This window comes from Galeopterus variegatus, unplaced genomic scaffold (assembly GCF_000696425.1).
Source record: "Galeopterus variegatus unplaced genomic scaffold, G_variegatus-3.0.2 Scaffold305, whole genome shotgun sequence".
Lineage (NCBI taxonomy): Eukaryota > Metazoa > Chordata > Mammalia > Dermoptera > Cynocephalidae > Galeopterus > Galeopterus variegatus.
The window spans coordinates 591,528-609,423 of record NW_007726416.1 but is presented as its reverse complement, the minus strand read 5'-3'; the positions used below and the strand labels follow the sequence as shown (position 1 = coordinate 609,423).

Below are 17,896 nucleotides of genomic sequence, written 5' to 3'. Positions count from 1 at the left end.
TTAACAAGCCCACCATAAGATTCAAAGTGAAATGCAAAGGGCATAGGAGAATCAGGACATTTTTTGTTTTGATGAAGAAAAACTAAACTTTTTATTAAAGTATAACATTGCTATTGTTGGAATTTCTGTGTCCCATCCCCCTCCCAAATTCCTATGTTGAAATCCTAATCTTGAAAGTGATGGTATTAGAAGGCGCAATCTTTGGGAGGTGATCAGGTCATGGGGTCCCAGCCTTCATGATCACATTAGTGCTCTTACAACAAAGAAGAGAGCAAGGGCCGGCCCGTGGCTCACTCGGGAGAGTGCAGTGCTGATAACACCAGGGCCCCAGGCTTGGATCCCATATAGGGATGGCTGGTTCGCTCACTGGCTGAGCGTGGTGCTGACAACACCTTGTCAAGGGTTGGGATCCCCTTACCGGTCATCTTTTTTTTAAAAAAAAAAAAAAAAAGAAGAAGAAGAAGAGAGCAAAGCCCTCTCTCTCTCTACTATGTATGGATAACATCAATAAGAAGTTAAATGTGTGGAATGAATTACACAAAAGTGCAGGAAAAGAAACTGGGACGGAGGCCATTCTAACAATCCATATGATAAGACTTAACCCAGGATGAGGATAGTGAGAATTAAAAAAAAAAAAATTTGTAGAGGCATAGTAATGGAAGAAGGGAAATAGGGTAAATGCCTAGATATGGGAAGTATAAACATCTTTTCCTGCCTCAATTCACTCCAAAGCTAGAAGCTTCCACTATCTCTGACTCCTTCTTTAACCCCACACTCACTTTCAAGAGTCACAAATTCTAATTTTATTTTTAAATTTCTCTCCAATTGAATGTCTCCTTTCCACTCACAGCCATTGTTCCAGTTTCAGATGTTATTTCTCAAATATTATAAAAGTCTCTTAGTTTTCATACTACCAAAATCTTTTTCCTCTTATTTTCCACACTGAGGCCAAAATTAATCTTGTTTATGTCTAGCCTGTGTTTCACTCCCAGTTAAAAAAAAACTTCAAGAGTTAACCAGAATATAATTGAGTTAAGTAAGCTTCCCTAGCACAGAATTCAAGGCCTTTCTAGAAATGTCTACCACTAATTTCCTACTCATACTGCTCCCCTCACCTATTCCACTAAGCCATACAATAGATTCTATATTACCACATGTTTATATAATGCAAATTATCTCATACATTATTGAGAAACAGGGAAATATCAGCATAATGCAGAAATTATGTTGGTCCAGACAGGATTCTACCTAGGATGTTAAAATTTTACACCATTAACTAACAGCAGCAAAATGCCAGGCACACCAGCACAGCTGAATACAGCAAAACCTACAGGAATCTAGTCTTGCATGGGATGCCCTTAACCTAAAATGCCCATCAATTTCCTTTCTTCCTCCTGCCTCAGAACAGTGACAGGCTTTTGTCTTGCAAGGGCTTAAGCATGGTTTTCTTCAATCTTAGTGCAAAAAACAAAATACAACAAAAAAACAAAAACAAACAAACATAAGGCAATGAGACAGAGCCATCCAGTCTGCTACCACACTATTTCACATAAAATGTGCAACTGCCTACAACCTCTGATGTTTATGGCCTTCTGTCCTTGTCTCCATAACCCAGCAGCTTCATTCCTCCTTTTCTTCCTTCCATTAAGCTACCTTTATTTTTTATTTTTTCTTGAGAGAAAGACCTATACTGAGATATTTATTTACTAGAAATTTAAGTACTGACCAGCAACTGGTACTTAAAAAAAAAAAAATTTAACATGTCTTTTTAACAGTGCCAATATTTGGGCCGATCCCGTGGCGCACTCAGGAGAGTGCGGCGCTGGGAGCCAAGCGATGCTCCCACCGTGGGTTCGGATCCTATATAGGGATGGCCGGTGCGCTCACTGGCTGAGCGCGGTGCGGCCGGTCTCAAAAAGGACAAAAAGAAAAAATAACAGTGCCAATATTTTAATTACAACTGTTGAGCTCTCCAGTTAGCTCAGTCGGTCAGAGCATGGTGCTGATAACACTAAGGTCAAGGGTATGGATCCCCATACTGGCCAGCTGCCCCCCCCAAAAAAAAAGTAAATAAAATTGTGCCTGTACTCTAGTAATAAAAGTTGGTAGGTTTTCAGTATCTTATCCCTATTCTTCCCATAAATCCTGTTTTGATAAGTGATTTTGCAGAATTAAAGGTTCTTCAAGAATGCATGTATCGGGCCGGCCCGTGGCTCACTCGGGAGAGTGCGGTGCTGATAACACCAAGGCCCCGGGTTCGGATCCCACATAGGGATGGCCGGTTCGCTCACTGGGTGAGCGTGATGCTGACAACACCAAGTCAAGGGTTAAGATCCCCTTACCGGTCATCTTTCAAAAAAAAAAAAAAAAAAAAAGAATGCATGTATCATATTAGAGTAGAAATGTCTGTACTTGAGGTTCCTGATATATGCCATATACTTCACTTCCACCATATCTTGCTTTGCTCACTGTTTCCTACTGGAATGCTCATCTCCTTCCCAAACGCAGCAACCATGAAAGAGAAGACCCTTTCCTACAGACATAGTGAATCCTCATTCCTTTATTCTGTTTCCAAAAGCAAATTTTTTATTTGGTCTTTTCTTGCATTTGAAGTATTTTTCAATGATATCCTTGGCCTGAGATTCATTGCCATAGTCCTTAACTACTATACAACTGCAACCAACCACTTCACAAGAGTTTTTCCCTCTCTGTCAATTTTACAGAGGCCTATCCATTCCCCTACTTTCTAGCTGTCATCAATCTTAATTAGGTTGATTTGGTGTTCAGCACAATGGGCCTACACCAACTTGACACACACAGGCTCATCACAGTTGTATGCAAACACACAAAGATGGACTTGGCAGTTGTCTAAGGCTTTGTCAACTTTGTTGAATTCCACATGCTAGGCCATTGTGGATGAGCGCATTCTTCAGAATCTCTTGTAAAGTAATATTAACATCCATTACAACCCTCCTCCCACAACCAGGCACACCGCCAGCACCACGGGTCCTGCCCAGGGTCCTAAGGTATGGAGGCAGGGAGCGGACCCTCCCACAACCAGGCACACCGCCAACACCCTGGGGCCCACCTGGGGTCCTGAGGCATGGAGTCAGGAGCCACCAGCAACTAGGTAAGGAGCATGCCAAAAACATCACCTCCATGTGGGTGGCCTACCACAGCCACCACAATAACCACAGCTGCCATGAAAGAGGCTAGACACCACAAACACTGTGCAGATGGTCTGCCAGCCACTGGAGTGCACTGACACAAGGAGAGTCACTAGCAGAGACCACAGAAAAGAAGAAGATGTCTCTCTCCACAAAGCCCATTCCAGAGAGACAGAAGAAATATATGCCCTTCAATAATATTGGGAGACCTGAACACACCACTCAGTATTGGACAGATCACCTAGGCAACAAACCAACAGAGTAACCATTACTCTTTCAGAAGGAGAGAAGAAATTTAGGGTTATCAGAGGTGGGAGGAGGGAGGGAGATGGGGAGAGATTGGACAAGGGGTATAAAGAATAAGTATGATTTGTAACAATATATATGCAAGTGATATTGATTTGATCAACATATGTCAATGTTGCACCCCAAAAATATGTATAATCAATTATGATTCAATAAAAATAAAAAATAAAAATAAAATTTTAGAAGTACAATAAACATGAAAATATCCATCACCTAGAAATTAAATAAATGCAAAGTAAAAGAATAACAATGACAACAACAACAAAAAAACATCCATTACACCTCCAGCAGCAATTTCTTCCTTGGCCATGGCGGTGGGTTATAGGTAAAGCTGAATCTTGAACACAACCAAACCTCCATGTGACTCAGTAGCAGCAGGGAAAGAGACTGAACATGTTCTTATTGCATTAACAACATCTATTGCAATCATTTGGTTTCTTAATCAGTTGCTCTTAGGCTATAGCATGCATCAGAAACACCTGGAGGAGTTAGAGCATAAGATTGATGGGCACCATCCCCAAAGTTTTTGATTCAGTAGGTCTAGAGTGAGGCTTGAGGATTTTTGTTTCTAGAAAGTGCCCAGATGATGTTTTGAGAACTATGGACTATTTTAGACCAGTGCAGTCCAACCAAACTTTCTGTGATGACAAAAAAGTCCTATTATCTGAGCTGTCCAATATGGTAGCTACTAGAGCCACATGTAGCTATTGATACACGAAATATGCATAGTGAGACTGCAGTATGAGTTTCCTATTGCTGCTCTAACAAATTACCACCAACTTAGTGGCTTAACACAAATTAATTATCTTATAGTTCTGGACGTCAGATATCTCACTGGTCTTCTGGACAGCCACCAAAAAAAAAAGAAGTCTCACTGGTCTAAAATCAAGATGTCAAGATGTCAGCAGGACTGCTTTCTTTCTGAGAGTTGTAGAGAAGAATCTGTTCTTTGCCTTTCCAGCTTTTAGAAGCTGTCTACATTCCTTAACTGGCGGCTTCTTACTCTACCTTCAAAGCCAACAGCATACCACCTTCTTTCTTCTCTGACCTCTGCTTCCACAGTCACATTTGCTTCTCTCTCTGCTTCTCTCTGCTTTGACCCCCGCCTCCCTATTATAAGAATCATCGTGAGTACATTGGGACCACCTGGATAATCCAGGCTATTCTCCCCATTTAAAAATCTAACTTAATCACATCTGTAAAGTCCCTTTAGCCATGTAATGTGACATAGTCACAGGTACCAGGGATTAGGACACGGGCATCTTTGGGGAGCCATTATTTGGCCTACCACAGTGAGGAACTAATTTTTAAATTTTAATTCAAGTTAAATAGTCAGATGTAGCTAGATGATACCGTATTGGACACCAGAGTTAAACCATGAGCAACCTGAAGACAGAGATCAAGTTTTATAAATCTCTGTATTCCCAATACCTAATACACACACATGAAAATAAATGCTTGCTGAATAACAAGAAAATCAGCCAAAAAAGACCAAACCAACCAAAATACATGTCTAAGTCCATTAACTAAAGCTCATAGCCTACTTAGTCTCATTTACCATGACAAACCCACAACTAAAGGATTTCACAGAGCTGTGGTTATTACAATTTCAATAACATATAACTAGCTATAAATTCCTATTGGGCACTTATAAAAATGTAGTTCATTACTTTCCAAAGGGTATGAATTCCTATACTTCAATATATTATTTTCTACAACTGTGCAAGCACAAATTATCTCTTTGAGTTAAATGGTTGGCAAAAACTAGAATGTAAGGGATAAAGAGCTAGTACTCCCACAAAAGGTACAGACTCCCCTGCCGCCTCCTCTGAGTGCTTGAAAATTAGGACGCTTGTACTGAAACACAAACCAGCAGTCAGCAATAAGATGCTAAAGTTAATAAACACAATCCTGTAAGTACAAACTCACCAAGTCCAAAACAAAGAGAAATCTTCTTTCCATCAACACCTACTCATCTCCTGACATTTCTACTTCTTGGAGAAGCACTAATATTGTCTAGTAACCTACTAATGCTATCTCTGCATTGTTTCTCCCATTTATCCCCATTCTTGCCATTTCATTGGTTTCAGGCCCCAACTATAGATACCTTAATATCTCCCCATTCCAGATACATGTACACACAACCACTGGGTTAGTTTGTCCACAGCAATCCTGCTCATATCACTTCCTGATCCAAAACCTTCCATTACTTCCCAATATCTAATGAATAAAATCCAAACTCCTTACCTTGAATATACATTGGCACCTACCTTTCTAGCCCCATTATTCATTATCCCAAGGTTTTCAAAATCCCAAGTTTCAATTAAATTGGGCTTGTTTTCAAACACATTCCTGACACCATCTTCCCACATCTACCTATGAATTCATGAGTAAGTCTGGATGTGAATACCCACAGATCAGAGTATGTAAAGGCAAGATTAGAATGTAAGAAATGAGGTTTTAGAAAGTCGGGGGATGTATTACACAATTAAGATACTTAAACTTCATCCAGTAGGGAATGCGGGAACCACTGAAGGTCTGGGTTCTTTTGTTTTTGTTTTGTTTGGTGGCTGGCTGGTACAGGGAACTGCAGGTTTTTAAAGGTTTTTTAATCACGATTTCTAAATTTGCATTTCAGAAATTTAACTCTAGCAAGAGTATGGAAATTCTAAGTGGCAAAAGAGATTAAAAAGGCTATCAAACAGTATAGGACTAGCTGGTTAGCTCACTTGGTTAAAGCACAGTGCTAATAAAGAGTGCTAATAAAAAGCACTTACTAACTCTAACCAAGGCCAAGAGTTCCGATCCCAGGGCTGACCCGTGGCTTACCCGGGAGAGTGTGCTGCTCTTTTTTAAAAAAAAAAAAAAAAAAAAAAAAAGTTCTGTTCCCTATACCTGCCAGCTACCAAAAACAAACAAACAAAAACAGTAAGGAGATGATAAGGGGTCACTCTAAATTAGTGGTGGAAATACAGACAAGGAACAGATCGGAGATATTTATGGTAGAAGCAACAAGATTCAATAGAAAGTGCACTCAAATATCCACTCTTCCCCATTTCAAATTGTTCTTCACACCACAGTCTAAGTTGTCTTCAAAATGCAAATGCAAAGTGCAAACTCTCCTCTGCTTAAAACTCTTCAGTGCTTCCTGCTGATCTTGGGATAAAAAGCAAATTTTGTCACAATCCTTCTTAAAAAGCCCTGCATGACTGACCTCTGCCTACTCCACTGCTGTTAGTTTGGATCATTCTCCCTCATTCTCTAGCAGTCTTTACTCTGATCATATAAGCCTTCTTTCAGCTCCTTGAACATGCTATTTGTTCCCTCCCACTGCACAACTTCAGCAGGGAGTGATCTTTCCTCAATATTCTATATTCACTTTTCTTTGATACTCTGGCTTGAGTAATGTTAAGCCTACCCTGGCCATCTTCTCACCCGACTAGGTCAAGGCCCTATGCTATATATTCTTATGCCATTGTGTCCTTTCCATACATGACCTCTTTTCTCAATTCATGATTACATTTTTGTGGGGTTCCTGGAGAAATGTCCATCTCACCCACTGGACTCTAAGCTCCATGAAGACCAGGACCATCTCTGTTCTGTTCACTACTATATCCCCAGCTCTCAGCACAGGGCCTGGAAGGTTGGTAAGTAAATATTTGTTGAACTAATGAAATTCCCAATTTGTTAAAGAGGACTACAAAGTTTCTAACTTTGATAACAAGATGTATAGTCATGCATTTAACTACAGTGGAGAACCAAAGAAGACATGCTGAATTATCTATACGAAATTCAGATGAAGATGTCTAACAGAAAGCTGGAAATAGTATGTTGCACAGAAGAGAAGACACAGTAGGTATGATTTCGGACTCATCAGCACCGTGGTAATAGTTGATTTTACACTCTTTTTTTTTTTTTTTTTTTTTTTTAAAGATGACCGGTAAGGGGATCTCAACCCTTGGCCTGGTGTTGTCAGCACCACGCTCAGCCAGGGAGCAAACCGGCCATCCCTATATAGGATCTGACCCCGGGGCCTTGGTGTTATCAGCACCGCACTCTCCCGAGTGAGCCACGGGCCGGCCCTTGATTTTACACTCTTTTTTTTTTTTTTTAAAGATGACCGGTAAGGGGATCTCAACCCTTGGCCTGGTGTTGTCAGCACCACGCTCAGCCAGGGAGCAAACCGGCCATCCCTATATAGGATCTGACCCCGGGGCCTTGGTGTTATCAGCACCGCACTCTCCCGAGTGAGCCACGGGCCGGCCCTTGATTTTACACTCTTAAAATCACAAAAGACAGGGCCGGCCCATGGCTCACTTGGGAGAGTGTGGTGCTGATAACATCAAGGCCACGGGTTCGGATCCCTATATAGAGATGGACAGTTAGCTCACTTCAGAGAGCATGGTGCTGACAACACCAAGTCAAGGGTTAAGATCCCCTTATCAGTATCTTTTTATTAAAAAAAAAAAGTCACAAAAGCCAGTGATTCACCTAGAAAGAAAGGGAGAAGGGAGAGGAGGAAGAAGTATGTATCAGAATCTCTTAGGAAGAGGGACTTTTCATACTTGATCACACCTTACCCCATTTAAGGATCTCAATATATGACGAAAGTTGCTGACAGGAGCGTTGCACCTGTGAAAAGTGTAGAGGCAAAATTTAAAAAGTGGAGAACCACAATGATTTAAAAAGAGTTGCAAGCTCACTTATTCACAGAATCTTTTGAGGAACAATTCCAGTGGATTCAGATGTGAAAGCCAAGCAGATGAGAGAACCACTTTGTCTTTTGTGATAAGACAATGTCTTAAAAGGCAGTCTGAAGGAAGTTTTTTTTTTTAAATTGAGAGAAAGAAACAAGCATTTGTAGATAAAAACAGGAAAAAGCCAGAGAGAGAGAGTTTGTATTTTCAGGCTCATGGGAAAGGATAACATAGCAAAATCACAGAAGATGATGTGAGGGGTATATACTAACAAAAGCTACTATGTATTGCACACTTACTATATTCCAGGCACTGACCTAAATGCTCTACATACTTAACTTTAAATCCTCCCCAAAGCCCTATGAGGTTCATACTATTCTTTTCCCCATTTTACAGATGAGGAAACAGATATGGCAGACAGCTGGTAAGTGGCGGAGCTGGAGTTAGACCCCAGGTCTGTCTCTAAAGCCAGATGACCAAAATTCACAATATTCATTAGAGTATAAGTATTTTTTTTTAAAGGGGGTCATCTCTTGTTGTAAAACGACAGAAGACGCCAGAAGATCACTGGGAGGTAGGGGAATGAGAAAATTCTTGCCCTGAAGGCCTCTTGTGTCCCTCCAATCAAAGAGGCGCTGAGGGAGATGGGGGGAGGGCCTTGAGGGGAGGCAAAAGGTTTGGTGCTGGAGCTGTGGAGAATGGAAAATGACCAGGGGGGAAGAGCCGAAAAATCAAAGACAACTTAATCCCTGAAGCACACAAATCCTGAGAGTCTGCGAATTCTACATTCACGTTGGAATTAGGGCCTATTATGTGCCAGAGATGGTTGTAGGCGGTTGTAGCGGTCAAGATAAACAACTTCTTGACTCTCGGCATGCTAGTTTCGAAAACAACCAACACCAATGACCTCCTGGCACTCAGGGAAACCCATTTCTCGAGAGAAACCCATCCGAAAGCTTTCAATAATATATACTCCAAGGCGAGATAGTCTTTCTGGAGGACGAGTGATCGAAATGCTAATTCCTACGTACGATCGTCCCCAGCCCCCTCCCGGACCCTCTCGAGGGACGCAGACTACATGCACAGAAGCTGTACCCAGGGACAACGGGAACGTGGCTACCTGCAGCCCTCGGACGTCAGGCGCTGCCCTTCCCCGGCCGATTTCGCCGCTCCAGGTGAACTCCCTCCGACTCTCTGGCCTCCGACGCCTCTGGCCTCCGCTCGGGACACTACCGCGCCATGCAGCCTCTTCCCCAGCAGCCCCGAGCGCACTGGGACCCCACAGCAACTTACCCGCCCTCCCTGGCCCAAGACAGCCGGGTTCCTCTCTGGACACCGAGGTCCCCGGCATCTCCACCAATACCAATGCGCAATCGGGACGCGGAGGCGGGCCTGAGCGTCCGGGACCAGTCAGATCAGACGCAAAGAACGTCTCGTCGCACATAAGTAGTTCCCGCCTTTGGAAAGGAAAAAAAAAAAACACGGTTGGCGCCAAACTCCCGTAGTCTTCTGCGGCTCTTAAGGGAGAGGGGTGGGGCAGACGGTGGCGGGGACGGGGACAGGGCGGGGCTCCACTGCGGAAGGGGCGGGACCTGAGCAGGGGTTGGAGCAGCGTCTGGGAAAAGCTCTGTAGTGAAAGGGAAAGTAAACTCTGAGGAGGCTGTCATTTTTTTTGTTCCTTTATAAGTTCTATTGAGTGTCAGCTGCGTGCTGGACAGAGTGCTGGGTTCTGGCTCGATGATGACGAATTAGCTTGTTCCCTGCCTTCAGACGCTTTCCGGATGACAGACGTATAGAAAACTTAGCTACTGATGTAGTAGGGTCGGTGAGAGGACAGCTTTCTAGAGGACAGAATACTTGATTTATTTTACAGAACCTGCAGGAACCGGAGCTGCCGCCAGATCTAGCCTCAGGAACGCGACCTGCACCATTGATTGATGAGAAGTAAAACAAGCCACCTTCCTGGGCTACTTTATACCTAGTGTCTCCCGATCATGATCCCTACCGGTTTCCTCTGGTTTTTCCGTTTTAGTCTTCGCAACTGTCACATCAACTCAGTAGGTACTTTTAAACTTTCTAAAAGGCCCCCATGTTGGAGAATATGCTCCGAGAGAGTACTGGCTTCTTACGTTCTCCCCCATCCAGCTTCGCTTTTGAAGGAAGTTAGACTGGAGGGTATTTATTGCAGGTAGAGGAGACTGGGAAGAAGTAGAAGGCAACGACAAGGCGTCCATTGTTGCTGGAAGTGGGACGTGAGGCTGGACAGTGGGCAGGGATCAGACCGTGAAGGGCCATAGATATGCCAAGTAAATCTCAAACAGTTTGGAATTTACCTTTGAATGACCGAGGTGTCAAAGATTTTGAGCTTGGGGTGGTCATGATCTGATTTACATTAGTAAAATCTATTGGCCTTGAAAAAGACGATTTTGAGATGCTGTTGCGGTGATCCAGACCAGAGGAAATGAGGATCTGAAAGAGGTGGTAGGTATGGGGAGGGGATAGATTTTAGAATTTTTAGGAGGTAATAATCAACAGAACTTAGCAATTGATTAAACATTGGTTTTCAGCACGGGTGCATAATAGTGGTATTTATCAAAAAATATTTATTGAGGGCCGGCCTGTGGCTCACTCGGTAGAGTGCGGTGCTGATAACACCAAGGCCACGGGTTCGGATCCCATATAGGCATGGCCGGTTCGCTCACTGGCTGAGCGTGGTGCTGACAACACCAAGTCGAGGGTTAAGATCCCCTTACCGGTCATCTTTAAAAAAAAAAAAAAAAAATTTATTGAGAACATAGTACATATACTCCAAAAACAAACAAACAAAACTAAGGGTTTCCCCCAAAAAATGATCTTCCAGAAAAGAGTGACCTTGTATGGAAGTTCTTACAAAGTCACTCGTTTTACTGGTATTCTCTTAAATACTTCACACTGAAAATAATTAAATAAATAAAAACTTTAAAAGATGTGGTGTTATAACACCAAAGTCAAGGGTTCAGACCCCCACACAGGCATAGTGGCCAACTGCCAAAAAATAAAATAAAATTCTAAACTTAAAAAAAAAAAGTAAATTGAAAAAATTAAACTTACTATATATTAAATATATATCTACATAACCACACAGAGAAAATAACTATTTCAAGTGACATTTCTTTTTTTTTTTTTAAGATGATTGGTAAGGGGATCTTAACCCTTGACTTGGTGTTGTCAGCACCACGCTCACCCAGTGAGCTAACCAGCCATCCCTATATAGGATCCGAACCCGTGGCCTTGGTGTTATCAGCACCACACTCTCCAGAGTGAGCCACGGACCGGCCCTCAAGTGACATTTGAACGAATACTCTGACTGTACATCATTATGATATATTCTAAGGATAAAGAGGACCTCAAAGGAATCTTGTACCTCATGTGCTAGTTTTATTGCTATTGTCCATAGTAATTTTTTTATTATCAATATTATTGGGGCACATTTCTTACAATTATGAATCAATATATATATTTTTTTTTAAAGATGACCGGTAAGGAGATCTTAACCCTTGACTTGGTGTTGTCAGCACCACGCTCACCCAGTGAGCTAACCGGCCATCCCTATGTGGGATCCGAACCCTTGGCCTTGGTGTTATCAGCACCGCACTCTCCCGAGTGAGCCACAGGGCCGGCCCTATGAATCAATATTGATATACTGTTATTAACTCAGTTTTACTTTGTTTTCCTCTTTGTGTTGTATAGTTTCGTGAGTTTTGCCAAATGCATAATGTCACATATTCACCATTATGGTATCATACAAAACAGTTTCACTGCCCTAAAAATCCTCTGTCCTCCACCTCTCATCCTTCCCTCTCTCTCCTCCCCTGAAACCTTGGCAACCACTGATTTTTTTTTCCCAGTTACCTCATTTATCATTTGTTTATGTTGGAAATATTCAAAATGCTCTCTTTTAGCTAACTGAATGTGTACAATAAATTGTTAATTATAGTCACCCTACAGTGCTGTAGTACACTAGATATTATTTTTCCTATCTAGCTATACTTTTGTGTCTGTTAACGAACCTCTCACCTTTTCCAGCCTCTGGTAACCACTTTCTACCTCTCTATTCTCTGCTTCTATGTGATCAACTTTATTACCTTCCATATATGAGTAAAAATATGCATTATTTAGCTTTCTGTTCCTTTACGTGACGTTCTTCAAGTTCACCAGTATTACCAGGAACGACAGGATTTTATTCTTTTTAATAGCTCAATAGTATTCCATTACGAATATATATATATATATATATATATATATCACATTTTCTTTATCCATCCATCTTTTTTTTTTTTTTTTAAAGATGACCGGTAAGGGGATCTTAACCCTTGACTTGGTGTTGTCAGCACGACGCCCAGCCAGTGAGCTAACCGGCCATCCCTATATGGGATCTGAACCCATGGCCTTGGTGTTATCAGCACCGCACTCTCCCGAGTGAGCCGCGGGCCAGCCCTATCCATCCATCTTTTGATGGACATTTGGGCTGATTCCATATTTTGGCTATTATGAATAGTGCTGCAATGAACATGAGAGTGCAAATATCTCTTTGATATACCGATTTCCTTTCCTTTGGATATATACCAAGCAGTGGGATTGCTGGATCATATGGCAGTTTTGTTTTTAGTTTTTTGAGGAACCTCCATACTGTTTTCCATAATGGCTGTACTAATTTACATTCCCACCAACAATGTATGTGTTCCCTTTTCTTTGCCTCCTCACCAGCATCTGTTATTTTGTCTTTTTGACAATTGCCATTCTAACTGAAATGAGATATCTCATTGTCGTTTTGATTTGTTTTTCCCTTATGATTAGTGATGTTGAGCATTTTTTCATATACCTGTCAGCCATTTGTCAGTCTTCTTTTGAGAAATGTCTATTCAGCTCATTGTCCATTTTTTGACTGAATTGTTTGTTTTTATACTATCGAGCTGTTTGAGTTTCTCGTACATTCTAGATATTAATCTCTACATTGATTGCAATTTTGAAATTATTTTATGTCTATTGATTGTACGAGAAAGAAATATGTAATATGTTAATATTTTTTAAGAACGAAGACTTTTTAGTAAAAGAGAAGAAAGATTCAAACATAAATCAAAAAAAATTAGGAGAAAAAGTCCTGTATTATATGTGAATTAGAAATGTCAATATAAACTAATGGATTTTAAAAATACATATTTCTCACTACTGCACTTGACTAGTCTTGGGGGAAAAAAAAGATATGTATTTCTTAGTTTCATTCTTTAAAGAGTCTGGAAGCAAATAAACCCCAGTAGTAATAGCTCATTAGCACAACTAAGATCCAGATCACAATTTCTTTTTTCTTTTTTTTTTTTTGTCTTTTTTCGTGTCCGGCAACGGATCGCAACCCTCAGTGTCGCGCCCGTACCGGACCAGGACCGGAAACGGGATCGCAGTCCTCAGTGTTGCGCCCGCACCTCGCTCAGCCAGTGAGCGGGAACTGGTCTGTATGTGGGATCTGAACCCTCGGCGGGAGCGCCGCCGCGCTCCCAAGCGGCGCACTGTAGCAGTGCGCCACCGGGCCGGCCCCCAGATCACAATTTCTAAATACAATTTCTTCCTTTTTTTTTTTTAAAGATGACTGGTAAGGGGATCTTAACCCTTGACTTGGTGGTGTCAGTACCATGGTCACCCATTGAGCTAACTGGCCATCCCTATATGGGATCCAAACCCGTGGCCTTGGTGTTATCAGCACCACACTCTCCCAAGTGAGCCACAGGCCAGCCCCTCTAAATACAATTTCCACACAAAAAGGGAGATCTCCTGCTGGGACTCCCCATTTTCTCCCATCCAAGTACTAACCAGGCCCGACCCTGCTTAGCTTCCAAGATCACACATGATCGGGTGCATTCAGGGTGGTATGACTATAGAGGAGACTCCCCATTTTCTAAATGGGTCAGATTCTAAGGGCAGAGAGCAGGATGAAGGAGGAGCGGGAGTACATCTAAAGGAGCAAATGTAAGATATTCAGTACTCTGAATGTGGGTAGTAGTGGCTATGGTTAGCATTTCCAGTGATAGCATTACATTTGATTTTTTAAAGTTTTTTTACTCAAATAATTTAGGTTAAAGTGCTCTGGAAAATTGTTAGATATCTCAAGAAGTGGATCTAGTAGGGGTAGATAAAGATGACTGCAATTTCTTTGCTACTCCCCCATTGACAGGTGGAGTCTAATTCCCTTCCTCTTGACTCTGGGCTGGCCCTAGGGACTTGATTGACCAACAGAATGCAGTGAGAGTCATGGTTTTTTTTTTTGTTTTTTTTTTTTTTTTAAAAAAGATGACCGGTAAGGGGATCTTAACCCTTGACTTGGTGTTATCAGCACCGCACTCTCCCGAGTGAGCCACAGGCCGGCCCGAGAGTCATGTTTTACAACTTCTAAGTCAAGGACATAAGAAGCCTTGCAGTTTCCATCCAGGCTTCTTAGAACACTTACTCTTTGTGGAAACTTGAGTTGTCATGTAAGCATTCCACTTAACAGTTCCAGCTGAGCCCAACCTTCCAGCCATTCTACCAAGACATCAGACATGTGAGTGAAGCTGTCTTGGACCTTACATACGAGTCCGTCCACTTGCTCAATACCATTGAATGTCCACAGTCAACAACTCATAGAGCAGAATTGCCTAGCTGAGCCCTGCCCAAATTCCTGATCTCACCCCCAAATTATGAAATATAAAATGGTTGATGTTTTAAGTCATTAAGTTTTTTTTTTTTTTTTTTTAAAAGATGACCGGTAAGGGGATCTCAACCCTTGGCTTGGTGTTGTCAGCACCACGCTCAGGCAGCGAGCCAACTGGCCATCAAACCGGCCATCCCTATATAGGATCCGAACCCACGGCCTTGGTGTTATCAGCACCACACTCTACCGAGTGAGCCACAGGCCGGCCCTTAAGTCATTAAGTTTTAAGTAATTTGTTACACAGCATTAGATAACTAGAATAGCAGTGAATGACAAAACATGAAGAGTTTTGTTAAAATTGTTTTTTGGTTTTTTATTGTTGTTGTTACATGAAATGTGAGAATGGAAAACCAGAGGAAGATTTTAATGTTTGATGAACTTAAATTAATAATCAGTTCCCTTTACACACTTCAGTTAAATTCTCTTCAATGTTTAAACTCCATTTATAGATGTAACACATTTCATCTGTTTTTAAACACTTCAAATACTGTCAGGACAAAATAAAATCACTAACAAGTAAAACATTTCTAAGTACCTAAACAAATCCTGTAATAGTAATAAATTTAATAGATAAATATAGTGAATCTTGTTTTCCTAAACATTATAATACTTTTAACAAGTATAGGCAAGTTTTCACTTCAAAATCAAAAGTCTCTGAATATAGGGCCGGCCCGTGGCTCACTCGGGAGAGTGTGGTGCTGATAACACCAAGGCCCCGGGTTCGGATCCCATATAGGGATGGCCAGTTGGCTCGCTGCCTGGGCGTGGTGCTGACAACACCAAGCCAAGGGTTAAGATCCCCTTACCGGTCATCTTTTAAAAAAAAAAAAAAAAAGTCTCCGAATATAAACAAAAACTGATGAATTTATCTGAATTTCAAAGTAATAATATATCCATCAAGGAAAAAAAAAACTAATCCAAGTTATATTGACAATAGTCTAAAGACAAAAAGTAAAATAAAATTTAAATTTAAAAACGGCAAACAAATCTTAATTTCCGTTTGGTAAATCTATTATTTCTAGTGGTATGAATGTAATAATTCTGAAATTATATTGTGTGCCTTGTAAAATTGAGAAATTAGGAAATATATTGATCATTTTGGAAGCCAGAGTTCTCACTGTGAGAAAAAGATGATATAACTATGGAATGAAGGAAGGTAAGGAAGTATCCTGTAGTGTTGAACTAGAATTAGAGGTATTAGTATGAACTTATAGTTCAAATATCTCTGAAAAGAAAAGCTTTCTCTAACCTTTTAGGTTGAGGACCTGGGGGTCTGCAAGTAAATTAACAAAAAGCAGATTAACAAGAAAAAAAGCACACAATTTTTTTTTCCTGTAAAGATGACCGGTAAGGGGATCTTAACCCTTGACTTGGTGTTGTCAGCACCATGCTCTCCGAAGTAAGCTAACTGTCCATCCCTATAAAGGGATCCGAACCCATGGCCTTGGTGTCATCAGCACCACACTCTCCCAAGTGAGCCACGGGCCAGCCCCAAAAGTAAAACATTTTTATTTTATTTATTTATTTATTTTTTCCTTTTTGTCTTTTTTCGTGACCGGCAATGGATCGCAACCCTCAGTGTCGCGCCCATACCAGCCCGGGACCGGCAACGGGATCGCAACCCTCGGTGTTGCGCCCGCACCTTGCTCAGCCAGTGAGCGGCCTGTCTGTACGTGGGATCCGAACCCTCGGCAGGAGCACTGCCGCGCTCCCAAGCGGCGCACTGTAGCAGTACGCCACCGGGCCGGCCCTAAACATTTTTATTAATATTTATGCATCTGGGGGGTTTACAAAAATGAAATGAAACTCAAAGAAGCAATTAGACTTGGGGGGGTATTACACCCTTTTAACAAAGGAAAGAAGGTTTGGGCCTCAAGGTATGAAAAATTAAGGACAAGTGACTAGGAAATACATGGGGGAACTAATGGAAGATAAGGGTTATTTTAGTAAGGTCTATTTATGGAAACTCATTGCAAAGGCCTGAATGTCTGTTCTCCTCCAAATTCATATGTTGAAACCGTAATCCCCAGTGTGATGATATTTATAGATGGAGCCTTTAGGAGGTAATTATAGGGCTAGCTCAGGTCATAAGGATGGGGCTCTATAATGGGGATTAACGTTCTTATAAAAGAGGAAGACTTGTTACAGCACAGTGTTGTAATACCAAGGTCAAGGGTTTGGATCCCTTGACCAGCCAGCCACCAAAAAAAAAAAAAAAAAAAGAGGACGAGGAAGAGACACAATATTTTTCTCTCTCCCATGTAACGATTCAGCTAGAAGACCACACAGACACTCTTTTAACACCAAGGTCAAGTTTTGTTTCTCCATCCAGCCACCCAAAAAAAAGGAAACAACTGTCTGTAAATGAGCAATGGGGAGTGGGAGAAAAAGGGACTTAGCCTCCAGAACTATGCAAAATAAATGTTTACTGTTTAAACAACCCCGTCCATGTTATTCTCTTATAGCACCCCAAACTGACTAAGACATTCATTTTGATATCAACTCACCCTCTTCAATGGTAAGAGTCACTGACTCTCCTTTCTTTCACTTTCCCTGACTTTCCTTTCTTCTCTGGAACACCTGTTGGAGACTTAGATCTCTGTCTCCGAGGCTGCAGTTTTCGTAAGTTCTTAACTAAAGAGATATGATGTTGGTGGGGGGAGGTGAGAGACGAAGGGGGGAAAGAGGAATTGGTAAAGGGACACAAAAATCAACTACATTGTCTATTGATAAATTAAAAGAAAAAGAAAATAAGCAAAAAAAATAAATTCTCAACTAAACCCTCTTTTTCATCTCAACCAGGTGGTTAATTTATTTTGGTCGACAATATATGTGCATTTCCTAGTTCTGTTCACTAAAAAAGCCTAGAAGCAGTGTCACCCCAATAACAGTGAACATCGCTGGGCCAGCCCGGTGGCGCACTGCTACAGTGCGCCGCTTGGGAAGCACGGCGGCGCTCCCGCCGAGGGTTCGGATCCCACATACAGACAGGCCGCTCACTGGCT

At 41.6% G+C, this 17,896-nt stretch overlaps 1 protein-coding gene across 2 annotated transcripts in view; it reads right to left on the bottom strand.

Moving 5' to 3' along the window:
• CASP8AP2 (caspase 8 associated protein 2) overlaps positions 1–9,365 on the bottom strand; it is a 39,042-nt gene extending 29,677 nt beyond the window's left edge. For both annotated transcript variants that reach the window (XR_550121.1, XM_008567221.1), the window contains exon 1: positions 9,291–9,365. The gene's annotated coding sequence lies outside the window, so the exon portion shown is untranslated. The remainder of the gene's footprint in view (positions 1–9,290) is intronic.
• Positions 9,366–17,896: the final 8,531 nt, after the last annotated feature.